General features: G+C 36.7%; 1 long non-coding RNA gene across 1 annotated transcript; it reads right to left on the bottom strand.

Annotated features, from left to right (window-relative positions):
* Nucleotides 1-7,741: 7,741 nt before the first annotated feature.
* Nucleotides 7,742-11,966, bottom strand: LOC131991347 (uncharacterized). The gene is made up of 3 exons (XR_009396137.1): nt 11,427-11,966; nt 10,895-10,963; nt 7,742-8,864 (listed from the first exon to the last, which is right to left on the bottom strand). It is a non-coding gene; the product is annotated as an uncharacterized LOC131991347 (long non-coding RNA).
* Nucleotides 11,967-14,071: the final 2,105 nt, after the last annotated feature.

A 14,071-nucleotide genomic window follows, 5' to 3' on the forward strand; every position in this document is an offset into this window, starting at 1 on the left:
TTTGATTAACAAAGTATAAAGCTGCCAGGAACCCAAAATACAGACAAAAGACACAGGTGTCTTTGGAAATGTACAGTTTTAAAACCATTTATACACACAAAAACAGCAGGAAAAAACAGTCTATCTGCATGTAAATTAATAATAGTAACAGTTTTCATTGTAGAAAGAAAATTCACATTGAAAATTGAAAAAATGCACATGTAAAAATGCTTTCAACTAGCTTTCTCAGCTTGTCTGCATATCATATATTAAAAAAAAGCTATTACTGTAAATAAAACATGTGTATTTTCAATAAATAGATGGACTCCAAAGGCTTAACTAAAGAAACATTTAGTTAAACAATTGCGGTTATCTTAAATCAAACCATACTGTTTTCATGTTCTGGTTTATTTAATGGTATCATAGAGTTGGCTGGGATCAGCAGAGGCTCCTGCAGGAGAAGAGGGAGGTTTCACGGTGCTGTAGGTCACTGCATCCTCACCCCGAACCTATAGGACACGAGAGATTCACAGAATAACACAATAATTACACAATAGGACATAACACGACTAATATCACAGCAGTACCAGACACTTACCCGTGTGTTACTGTCGGTCTTCTTGTGGACGATGGAGACATAAGAAACTCCGTCTTCAGGATCAGCCTATGGAGAGAAGACAGCATCATGATTGGTCAATAACGAATGAGTTCATGCTGACTCACTGTTTCATTATGTTTTTATATCCCTGTCTGTGCTGGGAAGTTATGTTTCCCTCAGGGTGTAATAAAATGAAGCAACTACTCTTTTTTTTTTTTTATCTTTCTATTGCATTCCGTGCTGGTGCAGAGCGGTTGCATCATCATCATTTCCTCTTTTCTTCTGTCGTTGAAGCAAATGAGTATCAGAAGTCCCCATGTGTCTTATACAGACGTGTTTTAAAGACCACATACAAACACCAGTGAGTGAAACATGTGTAGTGTGTGATCTCACCGTGTCCCGACTGGTTCCTGGAGCAGAATCAGCCACTGCAGGATTTAAGCTCAGTCCCTGGATAAACACAGTCAGGTTTCATTTGGTTTCCCCCAAAGAATCTTACATGTTAAATAATGCATATATTAACCCTGTGGAGTGTCCAAAAGCTCCAAATAATCCAGACTTGTTGCCTCCATCCAGACTAGAAAACAAAGCAGCGTGGAGCCCTACTGTAAATTTACCTCTAAAGTTCTGGCTGTAAACTCCATGAGGCCAGTTTCAGTTTGATGATGATATACCAAGTAAAACTGGAGACAAGCTCAAATAGATTTAGTATCAAATGATAGAACTGGATGGAACCCTCTTATATGTACACAAAATGACAAAAAAAAGACAGAAAATTATCAAAAAAAGACTCAAAATGACAACAAAAAAAGACACAAAATGACTAAAAAAAGACACAACATTACCAAAAAAGACACAAATGACCCTCTTATATGTACACAAAATGACTAAAAAAAAAAAGACAGAAAACTATTTTTAAAAAAGACTCAAAATGACTAAAAAAGACACAAAATGACTAAAAAAAGACACAAAATGACACAAAAAGACACAAATGACCAAAAAAGACACAAAATGACTTACAAAGACATGAAAAGACATGAAAAGGATTCAAAAATGGACAAAATAGCCCTATAAGACTCCATAGAGTTAACAGAGAATACCTGCAATATTCACTGCAATATATTACCATTATGCAACAATTATCATTAGTCATATTCTTTCCATTATTACTGCTACCGTTAGTCCTATTCCCTCTATTATTACTGCTACAATTACTGTCACCATTAGTCCTATTTCTTATATTTCTACTATTACTTTTACTACCACTGTTATTTTATTTCATTTACCAGTATCACTACTACAACCATCAGTCACAAACTTCATTATAGGGTTAGTGCTGTTATTGTTGTCATTCTTCTTCTCGTTCTTTTCTGTACCTCTAGCTTTTCATTGTTTGAAACTGGTACTTTTCTTGTTTTCTTGTTAGTTTTTTCTTCCTCTTTTTTACATACTCAAAAAAAAAAATTCAAATCCAAATATAAAAGACAAATACCTATCCTCCCTCTCTCTTCCCTCTCATATTCTATCTACTGTATTTAACTGTGTTAATCTGTTCTTTACAGACAACATCTATTGCACTTCTGTCCAACCCTCCTCTGTTTTTCTCCTTGAGATTTCCTCTTTTCCCGCCCTTTAAGGATTTGTCTTGTCTGCTGTGAGGGTCAAAGGTCAGAATGTATCATACCCTGTACAGTCTGTAAAACCCTTTAAGGCAAATTTGTGATTCTGTTCTCTATAAATAAAACTGAATTGAATTAAGTAATATGAGGAATAGCAGTGCAATAAAAACATCTGTGTAGGGTTAACTCATCCAAGACGTACATGTAGTGTTGCTCTATTGTTTTTTTGTTGTTGTTTATTGTTTGAGACTGTTGATTTTGAAAATTAAGAGCTTTAGGCTCCTTGCAGCTAGTCTACAATACAGCATGGCTACATGTTTAATATGTGTCAACTTAAGCCACTCATCATTTTAATTTCAGTTGATATAATCACATCAGTACTGATCATTCCAACCTGGTCTCACAGAAATTCGTGAAATAGCCACGGATTCGCTCAAATTTCCGTGAAACTGACACGGATTTCGCTACAATGCAAGTTAATGACAGTCATATCCCGTGGCTATTCCAACATACAAAGTGATTATGTACATTCACTGAGTGAATATTTAGAAAATAAAACATATATTACTCGCTACAAATGTGATCAAAATCCATTTTTATGCAGAAACTAAGTCAAAATTTTGATTTTTCACTAAAAATGAGAGAACTGTCCGCCATGTTTTTTCTTCTGACCGCTGGGACCTTGAAAGTCACATGACTTGGAACAAACCAATAGCCACGGGATATGACTGTCATTAACTTGCATTGTAGCGAATTCCGTGGCTATTCCACGGATTTTGAGTTAAGCGAAATCCGTGGCTATTTCACGGATTTCTGTGAGACCAGGTTGGATCATTCTTATCGTATTCTCTTTCAGTTGTAAAATCATAGTTACAGCTCTGAAAAGCAACAACCACAAACACATTTGATTTCAGTTTTAAAACTCACCACGTCTCCATCCTCATGTGTGTTGTTCCCTGAAAAGACAATAAAAAGAGAGAGAGTTATTTCGTTTATCAAAACATGATGTTTGACCTGTGATTGTTCCCACCTCTGTTTCTCTTCCATCTGATGAGAGCAGCAACACTTATTAGGAATGCTGTTACTCCCACAGCCACGATGACGTACACCCACCAAGCTAGAAGCAGAATAAAACATTGTGTTGTGAAACAAGCATTTGCCTTTTTTCAATAAAATAAGCAGACATGGAAACATGTGATTAACAGATTTAAGAAATCTACCTTGTGGCTCTCGGGTTTGTTTGTTGCTTCCAGGTGCTGTTAAGATAAAATCCATGAAATTAACAAAAGGAGTTTGTAGTTATTCAAATTAGTTTGAACTGCTTTTAACCCTTGTTCTTTTGAATTTGACCCACTGTGGCTTTGTATTTCACTGCAATATATAAAATATATACTCAGAATAACACAGTTTCAATATTATACATCATGAAAAAAAAGAAAAAAGCAAGTTAAATTTCCTTTATATTTTTTTAATTATGAATTGGTATAAAATGGAATTTATATACACAACACTTTTCCAAGCATCATGAATTTTGTAAAAATTCCACATTTTCTCCACATGGTATACATATTGAACTATTTGCATGTTTGCAGCCTCTCCTGTCCTCTCCCCTCTGCTCTGTGTAAACAGCCTCTCAACATTTTAAGCTTTGTCATGGTCATTTTTTCAAACGGAAACTTTCGTAACCGATGATCCATTCAAAGATTGTGGAAAAGTTCAAATTTTGACGATAATGCCTGTTTTAACAGTATATATTTTTACCAATCTTTTAAAGAAACATTCTTTCAGAGGGTTATAAACAGCTCAAAATCTCCCGACCTGTTTATCTCACCTGAGAATTGGGGCTTAAAGAGCAACACTTTTCCAGTCTTTTTATCGGCCACGTTGCACTTAAACATCTCATGGTTCTCAAAAATAAAATGAGAAGTTGGAAAGGTGACATTGACCAAGCAGGGAGACTTTGATATCTTCAAGTCTTTGTTGTCTTCATCCACATCTTGACCTTTAAACAGCCACTTCACTTGGTGTGTACATCGATCATATGTCTTCACAGAGCACTTTAACGTCACCTTCTCATCGTCCTTGTGCTCAGCGACTGGGGAAGATGGAGATATTGTGAGAGAAAGAGTAAAAAAAACTTCATCAATGAAATATTAGGCGTGTTTCCATTAGGTACTGTTCCCTCTAGTGAGCCGATATGGGTGTGGCTAAACAGAGAGGATCCACCCAAGATGCTTCACCTGTTAGCGGCTCAGGTAGCAGCTCAGAAAGTACCTGCCTGGGTAGCTACTTTCTGAGCCGATAATAACTAGTCGACGCTGATTTGATACGGTTGAGGCGACGACTTAGTGCATGCGTGATTCATTTGCAGACTGGTGCAAACTGGATGCTGAGGGGTTAACATCTCCTGCTCTGACTGCAGCTGGGAGAGACCGCTGCAGGAGGACTGGGCCACTTGTGAGTGCTTTGGGATGGCGCTTCTCCTTAAGAAGAGTAGGAACGAGTCTCCAAAAGTCTCCAATAGGGGTGTTTCCATTACAGTCGAATACCCGGAATGAGGCGGGTCTCACTTGCCGAAACGCCCCTAATTTTAATATGAGCAACCTTATCGGGTGTTTGACCAGAATTTGTTTTCCCTGTAGAGGAGCACGGACGTTTTTCTCCCCTTTAAAAAGCCTGGTTGCTGATTGGATAGAACACTAAGGAGGATGTGACGTAGTACTCGACGCCACAACAACACGCGCCATTTCTAAAAGTCGGCAAAGTAGCGAGTAGTCACAAGCGATAATAAACACAAGCCTCTTTCATATCGTGGTCCCGCAAATCCCCGCTATATTGCTGGAAAAATCCGTGCCAGCTCTTCGCCTTAGGGCGTTCATAGTGGTCTTGCAAAGGCGTGATTTTCTGCCTTTTCATAGTGCAGTCTGACGTCGCGCAATGGGGTGCACAGTAGCACAGTGCTAATAGGCTAACAGTTAGCTCTGTGGCAGTACAGTGTGTATGTGCTGCTGCTTCAGGAGGTGTTCACTTAGTGATCTCTGTTTGTTTACAACAAGCACCGGACACTGTGCACAGTTAGCGATGACGGTTAATTCACAATCAGCAGCGGCCTGTTTGTTTATGATCAACGGAGACACTGTGCATAATTAGCCATGCTGGTTTATATTTATCAGTAGAGAAGCTGTGCAAAATTAGCCATGCTGGTTTGTTTATGATCAGCGGAGAAGCTGTGCATAATTAGCCATGCTGGTTTGTTTATGATCAGTGGTGGACGTTGTGCACAGTTTTCTCACAGTATCTCCCGTGTTTAATTTGGCGCGTATGTGACGTCACACTCGAAACTGCCGCTAAGCGATTAAGCGACGATCGAAAACCATACGTCACCTTCTTGTAAATCCCTCTGGGGCCTTTTTTTGTAATGGAGACACGCTGCGTCCATTTGAGGGGGCGTGGCCTGAGACTTTCCCAGCTGCCACTCTTTACCCTTATGGAAACACGGCTAATAACACCAGAAAAAGTCGCTAGATTTGTCGATTCTCGCTTTTTTGAAAAAGAGTCCCTAAAGGGGTCTGAATAGTTGCTAAATATATTGACAAGTTAAGTCAATAAGTTAGCAACACTGCTTGCCGCGTCGGTCCGTTGTCACATTTGAACTCCGTTGGTTAGCCGCTACAAAAGTACCTGAATGGGAACAGAGACCGAGGGGAACTAACTAGTGGGCGGAGCCAAAACACTCAGCCGCTTTCCAAAGTACTCAGTGGAAACACGCCTAATAATAGTTCAGTATATTGTTCTAACAAGAGAGTTTGAGCTGAAAATACTCACTGTTAATAACAGACAGATCAAGATTGTGGAGTTCAGATCTGTTGAGCTGTTGGCAGGAGTAACGTCCCACATCCTCCTCTGTGACGTTCTTTATCACCAGAGAACAGTTCTCTGTCACACTCAGTCTGTCTGATTTGGGTCTTTCAACAATCTGCCCAAGTTTAACCAGATCTGCTGTCGCCCTAAATTATTTTTTGTAGACCCAGGTTGTTCTGTCACAGTTTCGGCGATCATTTATCACATATTTAGAGGGCAAAGTCACGTCATCTCCAGCCCTGACAGTGACAGAGAGGGGAAGCTGTCCGGTTACTTCTGTAAAAAAAATTGTGAAAGAGTTTTAAGAAATAAACTAAACTAAAATAATCTGATATGATTAAAGTCAGTGTGTGACACATACAGTACATAGGTTTCTAAATGTCTCTTAAAATAAACTCAGAATGCTAAAAACAAACAGCAGGCAGCAATAAAGTCATATTCTTCATTCATTCATTCATTCATTCATTCATTCATTCATTCAACTGTTAAAGTTCAGTTTTGTCATGAGTTAGAAAGCTTGTCTGTTTACCTGTAATCTGAAGCACCAGTATCAGAAATAAAGACTTTTTAATCCATTTGACTTCAGCCATTGTGCCTCTCTGTCTCTGTCGTTCTTTTTCTCACATTTTGTTTCTTAAGATATTGAGAAACAGCCTGCACTTCCTGTGAGCGGTTTCATCACTTCCCTATCGTTGCTGTTTTTGTCTTTTGAGTGATTCAGCTTTGACTTCCTACATTGTGACATGAGCCGAGACACAGTCACATCCAGGGGTTTCATACTGAACTCTAAGGTCACATCATTCATTCAGTCTAAATGATAAAGAGATGTCACATCAGTGTGCCTTTTTTATAATATAACCACAAACTATTCTGATAATTGATCCGTTGTTTAAGTCATCTGTCGTGCAAAAATGGCAGACAATGCTGTTTTCAGCCACTCAGATATGTAGATTTCCTGCTTATCTCTTTTTCTATCATATTAAACTGAATATTTTTATGCTTTGAAGTGACAAAATAAAGCATTCAAAGACATCTCTTTGGACTTTCAGATAGTTTTCACTATTTGCTGAATTGTTTTTTTATTTTAAATATTGATTTATAAAGAAAATAACTGACAGATTCATCAATAATGACAATAATTGCAGCCTTTTAAGGTATTTTAACATTAAAATTAAAATCAATGTGTATGAAATAACTAAGTGCTTATTTGTAACTTATAATAATAATAATAATAATTATTATTATTATTATTATTATATATTATTTAAATATAATAATAATAATGATAATAATAATAATAATAATAATAATAATAATAATATTTGCTAAGTCTTCCCTCTCTCTTCTTCTTTATCAGTTACAAATATACACTTGCTTACATAATAATAATTAAAAATAATAATAATAATAATAATAATAACAATGACATTGATAACAATAAATACAATATATATATATATATATGTATATATAATAAAATGATAAATAATTAAATAAATGAATAAATAAGTAAGTAAATAAATAAATAAATAAATAAATAAATAAATAAATAAATAAATGAATGAATGAATGAATAAATAAATAAATAAATAAAAATTAGAATGCAACAATATATTAGTAGTCTGTTTTAACTCTAAGCAAACTAAATAAATTAATAAAAACAGACATTTTATTTATTCATGTTTATTCAAGTTTATTGAATGGGAACTTGGCAAGAAAATATGAACAAAACAGCACAAAACACAAAAAATAATGCAATAAAAACGAAACAATAAGCAACAGATCATTCATGAGGACAAAACGGATCAGCACTGAAATAACTGTCCCAGTCTGGTGGTTAGGGAGTTAAACATATTGATCCCCCTAACAGAAAAGCTGCCTTGTCCACAGGATGATATGACAAAAGGCACATTACAGTCCACGTTACTGAATCAGAAACCCAGCAAACATCCATCCCTGAGCTTAATATTGTGCCCAACAGCAAGTTTACAATGAAAAATATATCATATATTATATACATTTTCTCCTTTAGCCCAAGAAACCAGCCATGTGAATGACTATTACTAACCCTAACTAGCAGTTAACATACTCCCCCCTTTCAGAACTAAATGTTTTTACAGCAATAAATCAGGAAAATTATTAAAAAACAAATAATTACAATGATATGTATGTGTTCAACATTACACATCTACATTCTACATTTTTAACAGATAAAGAAGAAGCGAGAAGAAAGAGGAAAGACTGAGCAAATAATTATAATAATAAAGAAAATTAATATGAATGACAGATTCTTACGTCTACTTTTTTAACCTACTTCGCCCCTTCAGGACTAAAATACTTTTCGTAAATCGTGAATTAAATCGTAAATGGTAAATTATCAAAAAATAATTGTTATTCCAAAGGTATGTATGTGTGTAAGTATAAGTTAAGACTTAAGTTAAAACAGATTTTTTTTACAGCAATAAATCATCAAAACTATTATAAAATGATCAATTTTTTTGGTTAATAAATTAATTTACTATCAGAATCAATATCACAGATCTGGTAAGAGCTGTATACAATAATATAAATATGTATTAAATTTTCTGGGACAATTTTTCCAAAGGGATGAATACATACCAGTAAGACAGTATGAACTGAACTGATCTGAGCTGCAGCTACATCGTGGTCTCTTATTTATTTGGTTTGTTGACGGTAGCGTAGACGGCGCTGGGGTCAACAGGGGCTGCAGCAGGAGAAGAAGAAGAAGAAGAAGCCTTCACGGTGCTGTAGGTCACTGCATCAGCCTCATCAGCGTCATCTTTCTCCTGAACCCGGGAAACGAGAGAGAAACAGCATCACACATGGAGGACACAACAGGACGGGACACGGAATAAATCAGCACATAAGTTAAAGAATGCACATGTTGTCAGAGAATACCTGCAATATTCACTGCAACTATTACTGTTACCATTCATTCTATTCCCTTTATTATTACTATTACTATTGCTATTACCATTAGTCATATCCCTTCTTTTATAACTCAACTATTACTGTTACCATTCATTCTATTCCCTTTATTATTACTATTACTATTGCTATTACCATTAGTCATATCCCTTCTTTTATAACTCAACTATTACTGTTACCATTCATCCTATTCCCTTTATTATTACTATTATTATTACTGTTACCATTCATCCTATTCCCTCTATTATTACTATTACTATTACTGTTACCATTCATCCTATTCCCTTTATTATTACTATTACTATTACTGTTATCATTCATCCTATTCCCTTTATTATTACTATTACTATTGCTATTACCATTAGTCATATCCCTTCTTTTATAACTCTACTATTACTGTTACCATTCAACCTATTCCTTCTATTATTACTGCTATTATTATTATTATTATTATTATTATTACCATTCGTCCTATTCCTTCTATTATTACTGCTATTATTTATTTATTTATTTATTTATTTATTTATTTATTTATTTATTTATTTATTTATTTTTTATTTTATTTATTTTTTTACCATTCGTCCTATTCCTTCTATTATTACTGCTATTATTATTATTATTATTATTTTTTACCATTTGTCCTATTCCTTCTATTATTACTGCTATTATTATTATTATTATTATTATTATTATTATTATTTACCATTCATCCTATTCCTTCTATTATCTCTCGTCTCGTCTTGTCTACTGTCTAATACTTTGAGAGACTCTCTCCACACTCCTCTCAACTGGTCTCTCAGCGCAATTGACACCATCTTCTCCATGAGAAGCCTGGGTCCGGGGGAGCCCACCTGTCCTGCCAGGACGTTGGCAGCTGGCTAAACGATGGACGCGTGGGAGAGGTGGCGTGTCTTGTGCCTGCCGGCTCTCTCCGTGGAGGACATTGAAGACATTTATCTATTCAGAACCATGATTACAGGTCTTTTGCTGATTGGATTAGGCATTGTCCAAAGCCCAATTAGGCTGCCCGACTTGATTGAAGCGGTGGGCAGAGCTGTCGGCACTCAGACTGTGGCTGTAAACCGCAATATGGATAACATCATGGAGAAGCTGACGGCTTTGCAAAGGCAAATGGATCGATTCGGAGACCAGAATGGACAAGGAGAGTAGTCGTGTAAATTGTTTGAAGTCCAAACAATCCAAATCTTATCTTCTTTTGGCCCCTCAACCAGCTCTGGCCTCAAGGCCGTTAGTGGAACAACAACTCCCCTGGAAGAACACTGCAGTGAGACGCTCTTCACCACCACCCCCAACTTCCCACAGACACCTGCTGATTGTTGACTCTGTCTGGAACCTAACCGAGGCTGTCTCCATGGCAACTTGTTGTGTTATCACTATGACATTCCTGCGAACTGAGGCACTGACTGATTGGGTATTCTACATACATACATACACATGGACATGTTTACAGATACCCCCCCATCCCACACCTTCGCCGCTTTGTAACCCCACTCCCCTCCCCTGTTGCTAGTCAAGAGTTTTCATGTTGTAAAGTGTATTGAGTTTGTGCTTATGTTGCTCCTCCCCTCTCCTCATGTTATGCTGTATCTCTTGGATGGTGCTGCTTGTCCATCCAAAGTTTATTGTTTGTATGTTTATGTATATGTATGGACGGGTTGATAGCTAATTCTTCCATCCCTGTCTTACTGTTACCATTAATCCTATTCCTTATATTATTACTGTTAACATTGGTCCTTTTCCTTTGATTATTACTGTTACCATTCGTCCTAAACACAATAAAATGAATAATGCAATGCAATAAAACATGCACCAGTGCAGCCCCACATGGCTTCACTACAGCACCAGTGTAACCAATCAGACAGCTGACCTGGGCTTTCCTGTTGGTGTTGGCGGTGTAGTTGATGGAGGCGTAGGCGACACCGTCTTCAGGGTCAGCCTGCAGAGAGAAGACAGCATCATCAGGAACATGTATTATTGGTTACTTGCGCAGTTTGACTTCTCCTTTTCTCTGTTGCTTGGGGAAGTCGGACTTTAAGTGTGTGTCTCATACTTTGAGAGATTGGAGAACAAATATAAAAAGCAGTGGGTGTAACTTCACAGTGTTACTGTACTGGGTGCAGTGTGTGTGATCTCACCGTGTCCTCTCTGGGGTTTGGAGTCACTGCGGTGGTCAGGGTCAGTCCCTGGACAAATACAGTCTGATTAGAGATTTCCATTGACGTCAATTGATACTTATTAAAGAACTGTGTCATGCTGTGAATTTGCATTTTTCAAGAATTATCTCTCACTGATTATTTTAGGGCCAGTCACTGGTAAATATAAAGAACTACCACAAAAACAGTGTAAGAAAAAAAGAGAGAAAAAGAAAAAAAGTGTAAGATTTAAGGTTTACAACTTACAGTGTTTGCATCCTGCTGAGTTCTGTTCACTAAAAAGACAACAAACAAAAAAAGAATCAATCTAGACCACCACAGGGAAAATGTTAAAAACTAGTTTATTCTGTGAATGTTCTCACCTTTGGTTTTCTTCTTCCGTCTGATGACTGCCACGATGATTATTGCTGCCAAGAGTGCTGCTAAACCCAAGGCTACAATGATGAACACCCACAGAGGTATAGGGCCTCCAGTGTTTCCACCTGTTAAACATCACAGGTTTAAAATAAGAAATTATGTGTTTGTTGCAAAAGTTTGAAAAAAAAGTACTTACAAACCTGAATCTACAAGTTTAAACCCAACCTATCACATTAATTATATTTTCTTGAAGAACAACATAAAAAAAAATGCTTGTTTTCTGTTTTTTTTAAATTGACATTTAGGAGATTTCTGCATTTTCAGCGATTGGATGACGAGCACTTCTGTTCTGTAAACTGCTGACTAAGCCCTTTACTGTCAATATACTGTAGAAAGCTGTACATCCTCTGAATGCTCCAGGTCTCTAGTTTGTGGTTGTAAAGTTTCAGAGAGAGAGAGAGGTGTAAGATGTTGTTACCTTCTCTTTCATCCTCTGGATCTTTTGTCCCATCATTTGTGTCTCCTTTTGATTTTGTTCAATAAAATATGAAATGACACAAACAATGGTAAAATACATCATGATTACCATCTGAAATGAGTAAAAGTATTCTTATATTAAATATAAAAAAAAAAATATATATATAAAACTAGAGGTCACAGCAGCTCATTTTATACAGTCATGTTAAGTTTTTAAATAAGGCTCTCTCTCAATATGGCCTGGAAAGGGTTAAGCGATTTAACCACCTCAATGATCAAAATGCATACAAAAAGATGTTCATAAAGAGCCCAACATAAAAATAATTCCTAACATATGTGTGCTACATTATCTTGATTGTGGTCAGAGAAATTCATCATCAGATAAAGAAATTCCCAAATCAACACACAAGGGGGGGGGGGGGGGGGGGGGGGGGGGGTCGTTACCTTCACTTTCATCCTTTGGAACTTTTCTCCCTCCTTTTGATTTTGTTGAATATAATATGAAATGACAAAAGAACACAAACAATGGGAAAATACTTCATGTTTACCATTTGAACTGTGTAAAAGTATTATTATCTTCAATATATAAATCATCAAATAAGACTAAACTTACCCGTTTTCTCACATTTAGACCGAGGGCTGACATGACACAGCAGCGTTTCTCCACTCCTCTTATCTGTCACGTTGCACTTCAGAGACTCGTAGAACTTTGACTTCTGACTAAGATGACGAGTTGGAAATCTCACCCTGGGTGAACAGAAACCTGCTTCTGTCTCCACGTCATTGTTGTTACCATCAAACATCCACTGCACTGAGTGTTCACATTTAGCATATGTCAACACTTTGCAGAACAAGATAGTCCTGTCATCGTCCGATTCTTTCTCAACTGGAGAAGAAGGAGATATTGTGAGAGAAAAGAGTAAAATTAACTTCATAACTGTAATCATGATTATTATAATGCTTCAGTATATTGTTCTAACAAGACAGTTTGAGCGGAAAACAGTTGACGGTTGAAAATATTATGATGTAAATACTCACTGTTAATAACAGACAGAACCACCAGATCATCTCCACCTTGTTGTAGTTTTCCTGCTGTGTCAAACTGTCTGCAGCTGTAACGACCAACATCGTCACGTGTGACGTTCTTTATACCCAGAGAACAGTCTGCTGTCACACTCAGTCTCTTGGATTTGGCTTCAGCTATCTCACTTTTAACAATCTGACCAAGATTAATCAGCTCTTTTGCTGTTCTTCCTTTTTCAGGACTGTAAAGCCAAGAAGTTTGGTCACATTTGTGATGACCTTTTATCACATTGTCACAAGGCAAAGTGACATTGTTTCCAACTCTGGTAGTGATGGAGGTGGGACTTTGTCCAGTTACTGTTGTTGAAGATTAGAGAAAAATATCAACAGTTAAGTTTGGCAAGAATATGTCTTTTATGTTTATAGTTATATGTGAGAATATTCTTAAATACAACAAACAGCAGTAAACTTCCCTTCCTTTATATAAGAACCCACTCGACACACTGTGCTCAAAGCAAACAGAAAACTTGGCCGCCTCAAATAAAATCAATGTGAGTCACTCAAATAGTATTACTAACATAACTTTAAATCATGTATGTGTTTTATATCCTTACCTGTAGTCTGATGTATCAGCATCACAAATAAAGTCATTTTAATCCATCTGAATCGAACCATTTTGTCGCTGCGTCTCTCTCTGCCTGTTCTCACGCCCTCAACTGCCGAGTGTGTCAGAACTAGTGGCTCTTTAAGAGAACCACAGCGTTTACTTCCCCTTATTAGTAAGTGTTACTTCCTGTTTGTGACTCTTTTTTTTATCCTTCTATCAGTTGTTGAAGGTATAGAGACAAATCAGCTTTTAATCTCTTTGAATGTAATGTTAATATCTAAACAGTAAAAAAGTGAGATGTGGTTCTGTGTAGAGATGGACGACATGCGTCAAGTTTGTCCAAATTCAGGTCAAAAGTTCAACCTCTCTCACATAAGAAATCTAAATCCTCTGGAAACTGAGTTTTTGGACCCACCCACCAAAACCA

The sequence above is a fragment of the Centropristis striata genome, chromosome 18, assembly GCF_030273125.1.
Source record: "Centropristis striata isolate RG_2023a ecotype Rhode Island chromosome 18, C.striata_1.0, whole genome shotgun sequence".
NCBI classification, from domain to species: Eukaryota; Metazoa; Chordata; class Actinopteri; order Perciformes; family Serranidae; genus Centropristis; species Centropristis striata.